This window comes from Rosa chinensis, chromosome 2 (genome assembly GCF_002994745.2).
Source record: "Rosa chinensis cultivar Old Blush chromosome 2, RchiOBHm-V2, whole genome shotgun sequence".
In the NCBI taxonomy this organism is placed as follows: Eukaryota; Viridiplantae; Streptophyta; class Magnoliopsida; order Rosales; family Rosaceae; genus Rosa; species Rosa chinensis.
Window position 1 is genome coordinate 19,926,790 of NC_037089.1, and position 17,056 is coordinate 19,943,845.

The 17,056-nt window shown below is 36.9% G+C and overlaps 1 long non-coding RNA gene across 1 annotated transcript; it reads right to left on the reverse strand.

The window, feature by feature from the left end:
- Window positions 1–10,837: 10,837 nt before the first annotated feature.
- Window positions 10,838–11,328, reverse strand: LOC112188526. Its single transcript, XR_002931466.2, has 2 exons — window positions 11,139–11,328; window positions 10,838–11,044 (listed from the first exon to the last, which is right to left on the reverse strand). It is a non-coding gene; the product is annotated as an uncharacterized LOC112188526 (long non-coding RNA).
- Window positions 11,329–17,056: the final 5,728 nt, after the last annotated feature.

Sequence of the window (17,056 nt, forward strand, 5' to 3'; positions counted from 1 at the left end):
ATAAAAACTTATCCAGATTTTTTTAAAATCAAAAACTCGCTCTGAGCGAGGAGAAGTTATTCAAAGAAAGAAAAGAAAATAAGTTGCATCTAGAATTTAGAGGGGGGACATGGATAAAACAAGCGACGCTCTCTCCTAGGGTTGTCGAGCACAGAGAAGCGCGCCGTTAATCCTTGCGGAGCTCGACGGTCCTGTAGCCGTGGTACGTTGTTCCGTAGTCATTGTTGGTAGAGATTGAAGCGTGTTTTTTGCACGGTTTCCAGTTTTAAGCTGTTATCTCTTTTGGTTTTGGGTGGCTGGTTCGATCTGATCGGTGTGGGGAGTAGAGCTGACCTACGACTACGGGATACAGATTGAGTTTTAGGTACTGGTGTCTAGGTCTCGACGCTACACAGATTTCGTTCTGGCGAGGCGCTAGAGGAGTCGTTAAGGGCAGGGAGGCGGGGATTCTCTTTTCCTGTCGGTCCTCTGTGGGGCTGAGGACTGTTGACCACGTGTAACTGGTCGGCGATGGTGATGCACGGGTGGGAAAGCATGCCTCCGGAGATGTGGTCGAATGGTATGCCACTGGAGGACATGACAGCGGTGGAGGCAAAGGAGTAGCGTGATTGTCACGCCCCTGATTTTACACACATGAAAATCGATATATATAACCCCATAATTATATATGCGTGAACGTCCAGTCATCAATACAAAATACCTGGAATCTTTTTCCCTTTAACTTACACACTTATTGATGCCCTGAACCCTCAAAGTTAATATACACTCGCTCCAAAGAGTTATATATTACACAAGCTTACGAATTAAATTGTCAACAACAAGATAAACGTAATGCTCCTCAGAGCTCACTACAACGGAAGTCCAAATAACGGTAAAGTCACAAAATTGGCTTCCTACCGTAAAGCTGCTAGCTCGCTGCCTCAACCTCGATTATCCTAACCTGCAGGATTAACCCCTACACCGTTGGAATGGTGCACCGGGTTGCCACACAACACCCCGGTAAGCTTTTGCAAGCCCGTATGAGTAACTCAAACCACACACAACTCACGCCAAAAATAAGGAAAACAACTCACGCTTTGATTCCTTAAAACACGAAATAAAGGAGAATAACTCACACTTTAATTTCCTTTCAAATCGAAATAAAAGAAAGCAACTCACACCTTGTTTCCTTTTAAAACGAAACATAGAAAACAACCCACACTTGAATTCTATCAGTTGTACCATAAGCGTACCATAGAAAGCAACTCACACCTTGATTTCTATCAGTAAAACATAGAAAACAACTCACTCCTTGATTTCTATCAGTAAAACATAGAAAGCAACTCACTCCTTGATTTCTATCAGTAAGACATAGAAAACAACTCACACTTGAATTCTATCAGTTGTACCATAAGCGTACCATAGAAAGCAACTCACACCTTGATTTCTATCAAAACGTTAATAAGGAAAACAACTCACACCTTGTCCCCTTAAAAACCATTAATAAGGAAGCAACTCACACCTTGTTCCCTAAAAATACGTAATGTCATGAGTTGTAAATAACCAATTCCCGTTACCCCATGAATTACCTATATGGCAGACAGATTAGAGCTCTAACTGAAAACGTAACCACTCGTCCGGCCAAAGACGTGGTCACCTGAGATTCTGCCCAAGGTCTTAGACCTTCGATCCTCGGGCCGCAATGTCCCTTGGAGCAAAACATTAAAGGAGTCGCATCTGACCCAAAATGTTACACAAATCGCAACGCTTTTGAAAACAATCGAAATCAACATTTCCATAATCATTGTTTTCCGAAAAAGCCATAACACAAAACAATAAAAAGCATCAATTCATGCCCATTGTTTTCATACCCAAATCTCAACACTTTTCTCAAATCTCAACGCTTTTCAAAACAAATCGAAATCAATCATTTCCACAAATCATTTGTTTTCCAAAAGCCACACCCCAAAACAATAAAAGCATCATTTCATGCATATTGTTTTCATAAATCCACAAACCACCCAAAACATATATATTTCACGTAAACATATATCTACTAATACATGAATACGTATGTATATATATACATCCCATAATATACATATATACACACGTAATCATCTACTCAAAAGTGCCACTAATACCATCTATAGTTTGCAGTTAACTAAATAACTCTCAAAATAATAAGGGTATTCCCGTTCGTGAAATGAACTTCGTGAGATTACTCACCTCAGAATCCCGCTGCGTCTTCTATACAGAACCGAACTAGTACACTATCACCAACAACTCGTCCAATTCACCTTCTAGAAGCACCTATTCACCAATGATCTCAAATCAGTAACGATTCATAACCAATTTTAAGTCCGAAACCCCTGTTTTGAACTAAAATCCCCCAAAGTGGCGCCAATCGAGGCAAAACCACATCCGAGACCTCCCGAAGTCTCTGGAATACGTCCACGATCGATGTGACCAAACCACAAGTCGATCGGACGCTCAAATCCTCACGGATAGAATAATCGATCGGTATGAAATTGCAAAAATCATAACAATTCCATACGAACTCCAAAATTTGCATATTATATATCGAAACGCTCGTATCAACGAGTAGAACATATATAATACCAAAAACAGTTCCTTAAGTGGCCGGAACACCGCCGGAACGCCACCACAGACGGTGGTGCACCGCCACCGGCCAAAACACATTATTTCACAAAATTCCCAACATCAAAGTTCTTCATCTAAGCATGCTTGTGAATTCTCATAACTAGCTCGAAGTCAGAAAACAAGCTTAAGGGATCGAAAACTACCTCACAAGCCGTGAACAGTAATCCCAACTGAGTTGAACCGATTTCCACGTCAACCGATCAAAACAAACACCATGGATCGATCAGCGAGCTTGTTCTGAACTCAACCCTAGAAGCCTGAAGTCATGAGGTCGCCGGAGTTGTGTTTTCCGGCCGGGTCCGAAAACACAAGGCTGCACCGCCTTGAACTGCCACCGAGACGGAGAATCGCCGTAAGAGAACACCAGAGGGACGACCAGACGGAGGAGACGACCCTGCTGGCCAAGTTTCAAGGCCGGAGACCGCCGCAGTTGGCCGGAAAAGTCGGGTCGGATCGGCCGGGTTCGGGTCGGGTCAGGCGGTTTTCTTCGATACTGAGGGAGCGGACGAGAGAGAAGAGAGAGAGAAAAAAAAAAGCTTCCGGAAACGGAAATGAGGAATAATGAAAAAAAAACTGATTTTTCCTTTATATACTAAAATGGAAACTTTTTCCAATAGCCATAACTTCCTCATAAGAACTCCGATTCTCGCGTTCCACATGTCCACGAACTCGTATCGACGCGCTCTACAACTTTCGTGAAGGAAGTTTTCGGAGAATCCCAACGAATAAAAAGTCAACCTTTGGCAACCCCCCTTAAAACCATATTCTTCAATTAATTATTCGCCCGAAACACTTCCGCTCCATCCACGAGCCACGAAACCGTCCAATAGTTATAAAATTAATTCTGTAAAAATCCTTAGAAAATAATTATGAATTTCCGGGGCATCACAGTGATTTTCCTCCTCTGTTGGCTTGGGTTTAGGTCTGGGTCTCTGGGCTTAGGCTCAAATTTGGGCTAATGGGGCAGGGGAGTCCTCTTGCTAGGCAAGACTTAATTTGGGCTTGGGCACAGGTTAAGGAAATCTGGGCCCTAATGTATTAGGGTATTGAGCCTGTGTGAGGTTGGATTAACTTCTATGAGTCTTCTATGACATTTCTAGTGTCTTGCTTATACCACAATTGCATGATTGGCAAGTGGGGGCTAGTTGAATGATTTCTTTTCAGTAGGAGGCGATGTTTTTTCATTCCTGTATAGGCTCGGTTAAATGTGAGCGTCCCAGATATTTTAATGATCTGCTCTAGCTAGCTTAGATAGTTTAGTTCAGATTTTCTTGCCGAATTTTGCTTATGTAAGCTATGGTAGACTTTAGCCTTTGGCTATTGATCTAATAAATTCAACATCTATTTCAAAAAAAAAGATTTTAGGGGGGGACCTTCACCTTACCCGTAACAAAAGAAAAACCACAAAAATAGGTCGCTCCTAACCAACATAGTAACAACAGCTAACAAAAACAATAGTTCGGCAATGCTAAACGAATCATCATTCTTATAAAAAGAAGAGATAAAAGGAGGAAGAGAGTCCCACCAAACATAACTCGAAGCAGTCATTTTGTGATTTGCTAACGCATATGCCACTTGATTACCCTCACAAAGAATATGATAAGCTCTAAATTGCAATTGAGATATATGGTGCAAGCACTTATGAAGGATTGAAATTTCTCTGAAACTGCCGAAATTTCCTTAATTTTTTAAAGTACCAAAATGAAATTCATATGCTATATTATTTCCATCAGGAGTTTCCCAAAATTTTCCATTCATTTCTGCGAAATATTTTTAATTTTCGAAATATCTACAGACAAAAAATATATTTAAAAATTCACACTAAAATTTTGTCCGAAATTCCCTGAAATTTCTGTGAAATTTTGTATGGCATCGACAATGAGTTTTTACTTCATAATTTCATAGAGAAAATATGAACATCTGATTTTATTTGCAATCAAGTATAAAGGATACACAAGGAAGACGTGATAAGCATTTGTCTCTAAATGAGTTTGAATCCCTTTCTTCGAGTCTTAGTTCAATAGACATAGGAACTCAATATAGTGACTTATTGGGTTACATTGTAGAGACGGGACGTTTTTTTTTTTTTTTTTTTTTTAAACTTTTGTTAATTGCATAAATCTGTTATTTGTTAATAGTAAAAAAGATGAGCTTACATTGTGTTCCTATAATAAAGTTAAAATTTGTTCTTTTTGTTCTTTGCGACATTTTCTTTGTTATATGTTAATATGACCTCTAATAAATGTTAGGTCCATAATTACCTACTAATTATTCCCCTAATCTTGCACTTTTGCTTAACCTTTGTGTTTATTTATATATATTTATTATGTTTTCCTCATCATGCTAGGAAATGATGGAGAAGCTTGGAAATGCACTAAAAAGTCAACTTTAGCACATTTTCTTACTCCGGCTAGGAGAAACCGAGTTAGGCAAGGAAGGAGGAGCGGAAGACTGACCAAATGAACTTCAAATGAGTTGAAACTTTCCAGATCCATTCTAGACATTCTAAGAATCATTTCGTATGAAGAGTTCAAGAGCTATTTCAGAGTGGAAGACCTTCATTAGATTGGCACAAATTTCTGACTAAAAGACGAGAACTGCAAAACCGGACCTATACAGATTCTGGCAGCATTTCCCGCCAAACCACCGCCAAATAAGCTCTAAAATCTTACCTGAATGTTCTACACTCATGGAGGAACATTTTTTATGAAGAAGTTAAAGGAAAATTCTGAACTTTCGGTGGAGATTCAATTGAAGAAAGAAAGGAGAAGAAAGTGCGCAAACGGACAAAAAATGGGTCAACTGTAGTCAACACCGGATTTCGGACATTTCCGGCCAAATTGGCTGGCCAAGAACATGTGTGGAGGACAGGAAAGAGCTGATTAAGTTAGAGATTTTAGGTGGGAAGACTTTAGGTCTAGGTTATTTTGAAATTCAAAAGTTGAAATATGACAAGTGGTCCAATTCTTACACCTTACATATTTGTCTCCTATTTATTACCTTGTTCCCCTACACAATGATCCTTCTACCCTTACTTTTTCTTCTCCACCAAAATATCTATAGGCTTTCTAGGTCATTTCTATGTAGAGTTAAAAACTAGATCCACATTTGTCAATCACATCTAGTCCTTCATTCCTTTTGATCTCCACCCTTGATTTGAATTGCCTTGGCCTTTAAATAGCCCATTCTCTCTCCCCAAAACAGTTTACCCTTCTACTCTCTCATTTTGAAACACCAAAATCTCTCTTTTCTCTAGTTCTAGCATAGTTTCTCTCTAGTTCATAGTTGCTTAAGTTTGTGTGAGAAATAGGTGTATAGGCACTTGAGTTTCACCAAAACCGAGGTTACTACACACTCTAAATCAATCACAACACTTGCTTTCACGTATTCAAACCCTTGTTCTTGAGTTTTGTGGATGTGTATGGTGTTTTGGGTTGTAAAAACCGAAAATCTCATACCTTGAAGCAATTCTCTCATCATTTTACATCTAGAGAGCTAGGTGGGATCTTTGACATCTTGGTTTGACTCCACCAAGAGTCAAACCCCTGGGTAGTTCTTCTTTTTCCCTTCATTCTCTCTTTAATTTGATGTTTATGGCTTGTACTTGTAATAACATGTGTTGTGAGTAGTTGGCCCTAGCCAAACTTATGTGCAAATAATGTAAATTTTCATGTGTTTTGATGTTTATGCATGTTTTGAATCTATGGGCTTCTAAACTTTAATGCTTACTAAATGTGTTTGCCAGCTTAGTCACCTAGAAAGCATGTTTAGGAAACTAATGAATTGGAAACTTGAACTTGACGACTTCTTGAATCCATAAGCATGAGTAGCCTTTGGGTGGTGGCTTAATGATTCCTACGGGAATTAATTGTTAAGTCGCTTGAATTTCTTACTTTAAACTTAATGCATAAACCGTGAGTTTAATTGCTCTAAGGCGGTGTTAGGCTTGCGGTTTATAGCCCACTTGTGTTTTAATGAAATATAAATGAGATTAAGGTTGTGTAATTTAACTTAGCTTCACCAAAGTTTGTTGAGTTGCATGATTAGTTGGTTTCTTGCAGCTTCACCAAAGCACTAAGGGAAAATTTGTCAAAGCATGTAACTACATCAAATATGGGTTACATTTTGTGCATAAGTAAGGTTAGGTGTGATGCCTAAGTCTCTACTCCTCTCATTGATTTAGTCTCCACATTTTTATTAGCTTAGTTTAATTTTTGAGCAACTTAGTTTATCGTAAAACTAAAATCAACCAAGCCATTTACTACCATAATTGTTAATATCATCATTGCAATCTTTAGCTTCCAAAGGGCTAAGGTTGTGAACTTGTAAAAAGTTAGATTGCATTTTATTTTTCTAGGCTTTTGCGGGGAATCTAGCTAGGCTTGAGTTTCCCCCAATCCTTTGCGTACGACACTCTTCACTTCCCTATATTAAAACTTGACCTCCTACACTTGGGAGTAGGGAACATCATACACAAATTTGCACACACTTTCATACTCAATGATGTCTCCAACAATAAAGATTTTTTTTCAAATGTTCTCTGTTCTTCGAATCTGTTTTTTGTTCTTCGAGCCTTAGCTGAACATATCACAATTTTATTATAAATGTACAATTTTAGAGAGGTTACATTGTAAATAGTTTTATTGTAGGTTAGTTTAATATATGTAAAATTTCATTCAAAAATATCATTTTACAAATGCAATTTCTTTATTTTTAACTGAAATTTCCACCGAAGATAAAATTTTCTCCGAAATTTTCTTAAATTTGAAGTACCGAAGTTAAAACTAAAACCGAAATTTGAATCCTTGTTCCTACTCCACCTTAAATTGTCAAGGAATTAGAGAAGGAGAGCGAAGTAAACTAAGCACCAATTTGGAATCCACCTCCAACCAAATAAGTTTTTGAGGCCCAAATCCAAGCAATTGTATCGAGGTTAACTAATAAGATCTTGAGTCACACCAAGTACACCTCTAAATTTACGGATTAGTAAGTAGATGTAGATTTAGGGTATGCCAGTCAGTGAAATCACCAACTCTTGCTTTTAGTTCAATTATTGGAAACTCAATTGTTAATGTGTTATGCAATTCTTTTAAGGGATTTTATCCATTGACCCCATTTCTGGAGATTTTTTTCCCACTTACCTCATTAAGTTTTTTTAATTCTCTCTTACCCAAAACACTCTAAGGAGGTCTTCCCTAATACCCCATTAAGATTTTTTTTAAATACCATTTTACCCTCACTTTTGTTACTTAGAGAGAGAGAGAGAAAATGGAAGAGAGAGAAACCATAGGGGACTTCGCCGGAGCCCGGTCACCTGCCGCCAGGATCCTGTCAACGACCGCCGGAATCAGGTCACCGATCGCCGGAAAGGTTTATTACCCCTAATAGACATCTATTGCTCCCCAATAGATGTCTATTGCCCCTAGTAGACGTCTATTGCCCCCCCAATAGACGTTTATCAGCCATGTATTGCCCCCCAAATATACGTCTATTGCCCCCCAATAGAATTTTAGGTAGTCGGAATAGGAACTAATTTTCCTAAAATTAGACAAATACAACTTTGATTAAAGAAAAAAAACGAAGAAATTATATAAATTCAAAACGTCTATTGCCCTCTAATAGATGTCTATTGCCCCCCAGTAGACATCCAAAACTTTAAAATGAGTAGATTACATCAATTCAAAACGTCTAATTCAAAACTTCTATTGCCCTCCAATAGATGTCTATTGACCCTCAATAGACATTCAAATATATTTTTTTTTTTTCCTGTCCCATTACTTAAAAAAAAAAAAAACTAAACTGATTTGGGCACCCATGTCTTCACCGGTACCAGTGTGCAGACGTTCCCATTGGTGCACCTTGGGGATGAGTTCCAAGAGCTCGTGGTCCAGTGCCAAAGCTCGTCGAACCTGACCGGAAAACTGATTGTACGAGCTGAATGGCGATGCTCCTCGGAATCTAGCCGAAGAGAGAGAGGACTGGAAACAAACTCGCCAGCAGTGGCATTTGTTCGGAGAATGGAGCGGGACTCGGTGTTGGAGATGAGGTGGCCGTTAATGGCTTTGAGGCGACACTGTGGTACTAGAAACGAACTCAAAACCGCAAAGCCCAGATTGTTATCGCGGAGGAGAGAGAGATATAGCGTGGAGGAGAGAGAGAGAAGGGAGATGGCACCGTCGCGGTAAGTCGAACTGGTGGCCCGAGAGAGCGGGCAGTGAGGTCAAGGGAGGCGTCGTCGTCTTCAGGCGTGGATGCCATCACTGCGCCGGATATCGGAGATATGAGAGAGAGAGAGAGAGAGAGAGAGAGAGAGAGAGAGAGAGAGAGAGAGAGAGAGAGAGAGAGAGAGAGAGAGAGAGAGAGAGAGAGAGAGAGAGAGAGTGGCATGTTGCAATTTCTTAATCAAGTTAAGGGTAAAATGGTCATTTCTTGTTAAATTGTGTAGGTGAGAACAAAAATTTGTTGCTGGGGTAAGTGGGATAATTTTAATTTATTTTGGTGCTTTGGGTTAAGAACCTTTCTTTTAATAAGTGTGAAGCACGCAAGATGATTGCTAAAATCACATGAAAGAAAGTATGTCAATAACGCGTTGTAGAGATGAAAACAATGAGTTCGACAAGTCGACCAGACAAAGTTAGCACTAGAAAATAACGACTGGATACACAAAGCAAACTAGTTGGACGTCTGAGCATCTTATAGATCTCATATTAGGACAGAAATTTGAGGATTCGCCACTATCAGTAGCGTAGTACTAGTTGGGTCTCCCCTCTAAAATCGAGTGGAAAACGTAATCTAGACGTTGATCAATGATTAGTCAATCACGTACTACTGTGAAGAGTTTGTGTGCAAATGGCATGCTAATTACTTGATGTGAGATCAAGTTCAAATGCAAAGACCAATTTGAACGTGCTGTGTGAACAGTCATAGTCAAAGTTATAGTTGCCCACAATAAAAGTGAAGGAGACCGAGGAGGGCCATCCCACCACTGTACTAGTTTCCAAGAACTTCAATGTTCTCTGGTTTTGTAGTTAATCATGCAGTGAAAGAAAATCAGAATCATAAACGTTGAACCACTAATAGTGGCTTCCTTTTGACTATAAACCATAAACCTTCAACAACTTGGGGATTTTAATTTTGGGCAAAACTATAAGAACCCTAACTGAAATGACGCCATGTACATGATGAGCATTAATTTTATAGGCATGCAGTTCTTTTAGTTTCAGCCACACTAGCTACTTGTCATTTCTTTTGATTAAATCCAAAGCGACATCAATTATAAAGTTTGGCAAAGCAGGGAGTTGGCAGTTGAAAGCTGCATCAGCCTCTTCTGAGAATTGAAATAAACAGATGGCAACTAATTCACATGCAATATGAACCACGGCTTCCTTTTTAAAAGAAGACGTTAGTTTTCTGCCGATGTAATTATAAAAGGCTGCAAGAAGGGGTAGAGTTTGTAATGTATTACAGGAAGTCAACTTCTAGATTGCTGACGGTTATGGGATATCTGAAAATCTGTTATTAGTGTTAATTTAAAGCTTTGAACAGATTTAAGGTTTTTAATGAAAGTTTGAAAATTAACATTTTAAAAAATGAGATTTGACTAGTCACAAATTAGTATCAGAGCGCAACTCAATCGATTATGTATATGAATCTCTTTAGCCATGGTTTTGATGTCGATTACTTGCCGGAAAAGGAAAGCATATTCTTTTACTATGTTGTGGAATGATATGGATTCGTAAACAGGTAAATGGTTGCTCTTGCACCGAAATCTTGCACCGAAAGTATCTCACAATGCTAATGATACTCGAGCAAGGCCATTTAGCCGAGCTTAATTTGTTTGTTAATTGTCATTACTTTTGACTGTGTCCCTCTGTCTTGATCATTCTTTTTTACTAGCATGTAAGAATCTCTTTTACTTAAGCAAGGCCTAACAGTCTAAAAGTTTTATTTGTTTCCACTTTAACTAGGGATAAAGTGCAAGTACCAAGAAGACTTGGTGTCCCTGTCCTTGGATCAACATTCTTTACTACTACCTTGTGAGAATCCCATGCTAAGTCAAGCACTTTTGGGCCACCATCGATCTTTCTCAGTTTCTCATATTCGTTGCTAGTAAATAAAAATAAAGGACGGTATAAAAGCGACAAAGATAATAATAATTCGAACACAATTCCCCAGAAAACAGAGTAGATAAGACTGCTGGTTTAAATTTCTTGTTATATAGCTAACAAGTACTGAATAATCACGATAGATATAGTAGTTATCAAACAAATACAGTTTAGGGTTTATTCTTCTGGGTATAGATGTAATCTATGTGAGCAGCCAAAGTCCTTCTCATTAAGCACTCTTCTTCTCCAACTCCCTCACAGCTCTGTTCAATATCAGCTTGCTGTGTTTCAACAGCCTAAATCAACAGAAAATAAAAAACCCACATGTCAAACTCAAAAATTCATTCACAAAGCTAAAACCATAAACCAAAAATGAAATATTAAACTCACCCCAAGTTGGGTTTTCATAGAATTAGTTGCTACTGCTGAAAAAGCTGGTTCTGGTCTAGCTGCAGAAGCTAAAGTCGAGCAGAGGAGGAGTGCTATGAAGAACAGGGCTCTAGTTACTCTGGCCATATCTGTTTAATTGGTACTAGAGAAAGGAGGGTATTCAAAGCTTGGTATTAGACGCAAAGAAGAGGGAATGAGATGAATCAATTTATAGACCTTGTGAAAAAGAGATGACATATGTGTGAACTAGGGAGGGGAATGGGAGACTTTATGTAGCAGAGAACTTTGGACCCAGAAATAAAATTTGTACTTATATTGGACCTAAACCATAATTAATCAAAGTGCACTTGTTTTTTTCATTTGTTCTCCTGTTGTGAATTCTTATATAGAATATCCTACGGCAAAATTAATTAACGAGAATGCTTGGGATCCCAAAATTTAGAGAGAATAGTTATTTTGATCACTCAACTATAACTCATTCGACACTTTGGTCACTCAAGTTTCAAATATATCACTTTGGTCACTCAAGTAGTACACTGTTATTCACAAAAGTCACCCAAGGGACATTTTTTCTCACAACAAAGTGACTTTTGTGAATAACAGTGTACTACTTGAGTGACCAAAGTGATATATTTGAAACTTGAGTGACCAAAGTGTCGAATGAGTCATAGTTGAGTGACCATTTGTGGAATTCTCCCCAAAATTTATACCAAATTTTAGATCCCAAATGATGTGGCAAATGATACATCATCATTTTTTATTTCATATTTTCAATATGACCTCAAAATAATTAATTTTCATTAAGAAAACCAATTAACATAAATTGCAATTAAAGTCAATACTCATCCACTTCTAGCTATCTGTTGATTGTATCCCATCCACTCTTCTTTTTCTCCCTTAGAAATTCATCAACCATCTTATACTTGCAATGATGAAAAAATAAAATAAATCATTTTTTTTGACGAAAAGAGGTCAGCCCATTATATAAAATTCAGCAAGTAGTATAAAAACGAAACACTTCTATGGGGTCGACAGAAGAATCATTCCTTAGGGAACCCTAAAAACCTATTCTAAACTAGAATAAGATCCAAGATACCTCTAGTACATCCATCTTTTAAGACAAATACGCACCAACATAAATAAAATAAATCATAGCTGTTCTCTAGATGCTTAGTTTCTTTTGATTCTTTTATGATTATATCCATTGTCTAAGTTGCTCGCTAATGAAAAAAGTATATTGTTTCATTAAACGCTGAAGACCTAAACCTATCAAACATGCATAAACGGATCAATTTTTATTGTAATTCATACAAGAGATGTTGAGTTTTGTTTTACGTTTGAGGAATTAATTCGACATGATTGTTCAATTCTTTTATTGAAAGCAATTGAAGATATTTTTTTTTTCTAAATGAAGAGATAAAATAATGATTTTTTGAAAAGAAAAAATTGCTTAATTTATTAGTTGACGATTACATCAACACAAATTAATGATGTGGCAAAAGGCCACATCATTTGGGATTAGAATTTGGTAGCACTACTCATTAATTAATATAAAAGGGTGGAATTATGTTAATAAAACATAAAAAGGGTTGAAGCTCCCATTAGGCGACTTAGATTTGAACGGCATGAAGAGGTGTCTTGGTTTATTAAGAAGAGAAAATGTTACAAACAGTACCCGAACTAAGGCTCATTCTTAACTTCAGTACCCGACTATGCAAAACTATCACTTTGGTACCTCAAGTTTGAAGTCTGACCCAAGAATGGTACACGCCGTCCATCACGGCGTTAACTAGCTAACCACGTGACATATTTTAAGGGCCCTCATGGTTTGCCACGTAGCAAAGACTTAACGCTGTGATGGACGACGTGTACCATTCTTGGGTCGGACTTCAAACTTGGGGTACCAAAGTGATAGTTTTGCATAGTCGGGTACTGAAGTTAGGAGTCGGCCTAAGTTTGGGTACTGTTTGAAATATTTTCTCTATTAAGAAAGATGCTAGAATCCAAATCTTATTCCTTGTTGGCTAGAATTATAAATGGAAAAAAAAGAAAAAAGAAAAAGGGCAGCTATCCAGCTCATAATGTTAGGTTCCCACTGAACAAAGTAACAAAAATTTGATAGATGTCATAAAAAAAAACTAAAATTTGATACATGATTTAAGAAACGGTGTGAGCCTATGAGGTGTGTACTGCTTTTGGTAGTGTTCTACGGCTAAAGTACCAAATAGTAAGCAATCATGGAAGTCAAGGAGAATTTATCCTTTGCTCGATAGATAGTCTGAACTATACAGTTTCCAGTTAAAAGAAAAATACTTATTGAATAGTATAAAGAATTTAGCTTCTAGAAAAGTGATTGTGTGGTAAGTAGAAGGAAAACTCAACGGATTGAGCGGATGGTAGCGAAACAAGGGTAAACTCAGATGAGGATGAGCGTAGGCAACTTTGTCAAGTCAAAATTATGATGAGCTAAGGTTATAGGGAAGAAGCGGTTGTCAAAATGACTCAGAACTTGTACAAAGTGTAAGAACAAGGAGGTGTATGGATTGCCAAGACTACATGTACACATAGAAAAATGAGTCATTTAGTCTTAATTTTAATAAAATTAAAATTTCTGAATTGCTTACATGATGATGATAAAACTTTCGTTAACTGTACACATTGACATTACAAACTTAATATGTAACTTTATGTGTTTAATTTTTTCTTTTAAGTGTGAGATGTAACAATGTTTGAAAAATACTTTCACACACAAAAAAAAAAAAACAAAATACCTATGCATTGGCAAGATTGAAATGCTAAGTACGTGAGAGGAGTACTTCACTGAAATACCTAAGCATTAGCAACATAGACATATAACACTTGGAGTGCGATAAACTTTGAATTTTATCCAACATTGTAGATAAGAAATACACTTCGCAAATAATTAAAGAGATTACATGTGAAAAAATACTCAAAATAGCGCATCCGAATTCAATATGCAAAAGAATTGCTTGAGGTTTGCTCAAGTACTTTTCTCTTAAGACTAACCGCGAATAATATTTGATGTTCTTGCAGCTTCTTTGATGTGGTTGATATTGACAGCCCCATTCTAGAACGCCCTTGCTAGAAGTCTTTCATTCTCATTAATTCCTTCGTGTTGCTGGTATTGCTGAACCAAGTTTAATTTAAAGTCCATCCATGACATGTGAGTGTATGGTGCGCTTTATTGTTCTATCCCTTTTCTATTTTATGATCAAGTATATATGAGGACTTTGGATTAGAGCAATAATAAGTGGCTAAATAACCGTTCGGATTGAGAATGAACCCTTATAAACTTGAGCATATAATGATAGTTATTGACTTGGGTTTTTCCTGTTGTTCAACAAGTGCATGGAACTAGCCACAAAATTCTCCAAGTCAGAAGAATTAAGACTTTTCTTGCATTCCCAGCCTTTCTGCCAATAATTCTCTACATCAATCAAAGGCTGACTTCATGTCGTGGAGAAGGCAAAATTTTTGCTCTATTGGACTATTGGGTGAGGAATTTTGACCAAAGTGAAATTAAAACTTTAAGTTAAAAAATGGTCACACACAGACCAAAAAAAAAGAAAGTAATGTAATTGGAAGTGTGAAGTGACCATTCTGTGCATTAATTGGCTTCACCATTGTTGGTGGCTACACGCCAGGGTCCCTGAACTAAATTACAGTTTTGGATTGTTATTTGTTGAGTGTTAAATCTACTGATTCTACGTTGTTTAAGTTGTACGTACTAAAAGGTTTTTATGCAAGAAATTAATAATGTACGTATGTAGTTCTTACAAGTGTTTTAAACATATAGGAGATGCTTTAATAGTTGAGGATTTCTATTGAGATCTCTAAATTTGCTCATTTGACCATTTATATCTTTTGAATTATTGAATTACATATATATCCTCTTGTAAAATGACAACTATAGACGATGAATTACAATCAACTAGTATATATTTTCCTTACAAACCTCTCCTCATAGTTTTAACACAAACTAAAGACTAAAAAATTGTTCCGAACTTTTATTGAGTTCCTAGTCTAGACTTTGTTCAAGGTTTGGTTAGAGGATGAGTTTTGGGTGGGAGACGGTGGTTTTTTTTTTTTTTTGTGTGTTCCGGGTTTTATTTATTTATTTATATCAATTTCTGTAACCTTTCATTTTTTATAAGGGTTAGAAACATAGGAATCATTGTCTAACCGTTTGATTTATGACTGCTTGATCAATTTATGTGTTATGACCGTTTGATTCATGATTTAAAGTTCTAGAAATTTATTTTGGGCACTTTTAGGTTTGCATGCAAAAAAGAACAAAAAAAAAAGGAATGGAGGTGTAGTTAGTGTATTAGAGGTATAATGAGTATTTTATTTTTTTGTATGTGAATAATATAACTAAGGTTATATATTTGAGGAATTCAAAAGGAGGTTTAGTGAGCAAATTTTTGTATTTAAAAGCACAAAGGAGGTTTAGAGAGTATAAGAGGTCAAATGAGCAAATTTGGTGGTCTCAATAGAATCTCTCTTAATAGTATAATCGGATCGGATAATATTTCAAAACATCTAAAAAAACTATTAAAAGGTTTTCTCCCATCCACCAACATCAATTAAACTGTGAACTAAGTGACATAATCACATGCGTGATCTATTCCGTACCACTTTGACAGAAGAACCAAAGTTGGTTTTATATATACAGATTATGATGGGATCAGAAATTTATACCCTTCCACATATATATTTCTAATAAGCACTTGACATTAATTAATTCTAAGTATATATGTAATGCTAATGAGCTCGTGAATACGTAACCCTTCTAGATTCTCATGCACGTTGGTAATTAAGTTCAAATTAATTCCCGAGAATTGCGTAATGGGAACAACAAATTATCTAAGGAGCTCAATTAGAGCAAAGTCTCTATATACAAGTAATTAATTTGGAGGCATACAAATGAAATCAACTGAAACGTCCTTGTTTTGCAATAGAAAATTAGGAATTAGAGGCAATAATCTATCAATAAAGGTCGGTATCCAGTTATGAAGACTATTCTGGTTTTAAGTTGCAGACAACAGATCTATACCTTTGTTTAGTACCGAGAGGTTGACCAAAGACCAAATGAATTAATGTTCAAAGGGAAAACGAAAAATTGGAAGGGGATATACTCGATCCTAATGGGAAGGCATGCATGGAAATTTTAAGTGATAAGTATTCAATCAGTTTTTAATTAGGGTTCTTCTGTGCGGCCGAAAGCCACTATTGCACGAGTCAAAAGGTTTTCAAGTTGAAACCCTTTCGGTAGGTAAAGTGAGCAACTGGAGACCCAAACGTACTTTGGACAAATTGAGAATATAACTACATGTAGCTAGGCTATTATTTCATAAAAACATGGTTACCCAAATTGAGTTTTCTTTCCTTGATCAAGGAACTTAATTACTTACTCGAATATTCGAAACCATACAGATCAAGTATTTTTGTCTTATAACATAATATCAAGAAATGAACTCATATTTTACAGAGTGGACAATAATTTGGCTTTCCTATACTAGGTTATGGTGTAGATAAATTGGTACTTCGTGAAGGACAACAATTGGTTTTGTAGCGTTTGATGGGAATGATCCGGTTTTTGGTCTAGTTATAGAGCTTCTAGCCGTTATTGTGTAATTTGATTTATCTTTTTTTTTCTCTCTTTCTTTTTTTAATTTAATTTTTTTTTTTCCATATGATTTAGATTCCAGATTCATGAGGGGTTTGATTCCCTTACGGGTTTCTTTTTATAGGAGGAGGAGGAGGGGTGTTAGGGAGTGATGATGTGATGTACGTCGATCGTCACAATTATCACAACTGGAGTAATCTCTCATACTGTTTGATTAGAGGAAGTTTGATTTCTTTTTGTTGAACATGCTTTAATCGAGTTGCATGCA